The 2,322-nt window shown below is 43.8% G+C and overlaps 1 protein-coding gene across 1 annotated transcript in view; it reads left to right on the forward strand.

Moving 5' to 3' along the window:
• The first annotated feature begins 1,812 nt into the window (after positions 1-1,812).
• Positions 1,813-2,322, forward strand: part of OSGIN2 (oxidative stress induced growth inhibitor family member 2) — a 24,979-nt gene continuing 24,469 nt past the window's right edge. Inside the window, exon 1 of the mRNA XM_011229971.3 lies at positions 1,813-2,009. The gene's annotated coding sequence lies outside the window, so the exon portion shown is untranslated. The remainder of the gene's footprint in view (positions 2,010-2,322) is intronic.

Here is a 2,322-nt window from a genome sequence, read left to right on the forward strand (position 1 = left end):
AATTACCTCTTTACAGGCCCTATCTCCACATATACTCACACTGGGGATTAGGGCTTCCACATACGAATCTGACAAGGGCACAATTCAATCCATACTTCCTGGATTTCTGCTTTAGAAAATGTAAAAATATTTTACAATATTATTATTAATAATAACGAAAACTAACATTTATTCAGTGATTAACATGAGCCAGACACTGTGATAAGTGCTTTATAAGTATTTTCTTATTTAATCCTTACAACCAATAAAATAAGTTCATAACAGATGAGGAATCAAAGCCCAGGGATGCTAAGTAACTTGTCCAAGATCAACATAGCTGGTACAGTGAAGATTCCGATAGACAGTCCTTTAAGCCACTTTGTTATAATTAAGTGTGCGGCATACCGACATATATGCCAGTAAGAAGAATTTTTCAGTAAGGATTCTACAACCAAGTAATGCTGGGAGTCCAGAAGGTATTGTGGAGTGGCAAGGCTGCTGATGTGAGATAAGCTGCACCCTCAATGCCCTAGTGTGGGCACTGAAAGGTCGACTGAGGTTCTTTGATGCAGGTGAGGGAGTATTGGATTACATACTAATTTACATTCTCACCAGCTGTATCTGAATCTGTTGCCCCATAATTTCACTTACAATTTATATTTATTTTTTTATTAAAAAAGCCGGATTTTATATTTAAATATAAAATCACTTACAATTCAAAATAAAAATACAAAAACTCAGGGACGCCTGTGTGGCTCAGTTGATTGAGTGTCTGCCTTCGGCTCAGGTCATGATCCCAGGGTCCTGGGATGGAGTCCCATGCACATCAGCTCCTTGCTCAGCGAGGAGATGGTTTCTTCCTCTGTGCATCCCCCTGCTCATGCTCTGTCTCTCTCTCTCTCTGACAAATAAATAAATAAAATCTTTAAAAAAATACAAAAAGTCTGACGTGCCTCATTATCTGTAAGAAAAATCCTCATGTAGTCATTGTGGCCTGATTTAATCATAAACTATTATAAAGTGTAAACCATGATAGCAAGTTCACAAGGTTTAAATACAAACCAGATTAAGCCTAAAATTTGATATGCCCACTTTGCTATTTGATCTGAAATACTTTAAGAAAACTCAAAGTAAAAACAAAGCCATAAAGGAAAAATTACATAAAGTACTTATAAACATTCTTACTAAGTATTTCAATTCTCTGGATTGGCATACATTTTAGGAATTTAGGTCCCTTAAAAGGATAATGTTATGACTATTAACAGAAAAGTAACTTCATACTTTACTTTTCGAGACATTAAATGAAATGAACGTGTCATGTTGTCAATAAGACAAAGAAGAGAAAAAACAGAATTTTTTTATAATCCTGGAGGCAGGCTGAGTCCTACAACTTTCCGTTAAGCTCCACAGAATGTAAAATACCTGCTACGTGCAAGTTCGTTCAATGACAACATTCGGCAAAACTTAATACCTTAAATAAAAAACTATTTAAAAGCAGAAACTATGTATCTTATATGTTAACCGCAAAAATAATTGGACTTTTTGGAAGTGGGACTAGAAAGACATCTATGTCTAACAGTACATGCAATTAATTACTTCTAGTTTTTCCCTTCTCTATTTTTTGACTTCGAAAAGGGACACTCATTACTCGGTACTTTCTCTAACTTTTCTTGAATCACGTTCACCTGGAGCGACTGACAATACACGTTCCCGCCCTTTCCCCCGCCCGGAAACGGACTCAGTAAGGCTTGGGCGGGGCTAAGTACCTATATTTTTAGCCAGCAATGCAGGTGATTCTCACACTAGTGAATGTTTGCGAGCCACCTACTTAGGGAAGGGAGGCTCCCCGCATTCAGGAAGCGGGACTTCCACAATCAGAACAGTTGGGGGTGGAGCCCGAGCACCTGTGGTTTGGTGTGTTTTCCCCACCCCCCACCACGCCCCAGGCGATTGTGAGGCTGGGTCGAGAGCGAGAAACGCGCAGGAGCTCCCCGCGTCTGCGCCAGACCAGCGCGAGAAAAGGCGCTAAGGTGGGTTTCCTGGGTGGGACTCTGGGCCTTTCCCTGGCCTCCTCGGTGGGAGTCCGCGCGGACGGACTAGGGTGACGCCGCGTTGCCCCCCGTCGCGGAGGCCGCGCTGTACGCAGGGTTTCCCCCGAGCCGTTCCGCTGCCCCGTTGAGCAGCTTTCTCTTCCTCTCATCACCCGGCCCTCTCGACGCGCATCCGCCCAGCCCTGCTAACCCCCGAGGCCGCGGGTAGGATGCACGCGGAGGGGCCGCGGGACTCAGGCCGAGGCTTGGAGCCCCGCTTGCCGCCACAGCGGTCCGGTTGGCGCGCGGACCT

This window comes from Ailuropoda melanoleuca, chromosome 9 (assembly GCF_002007445.2).
Source record: "Ailuropoda melanoleuca isolate Jingjing chromosome 9, ASM200744v2, whole genome shotgun sequence".
Classification (NCBI taxonomy): domain Eukaryota; kingdom Metazoa; phylum Chordata; class Mammalia; order Carnivora; family Ursidae; genus Ailuropoda; species Ailuropoda melanoleuca.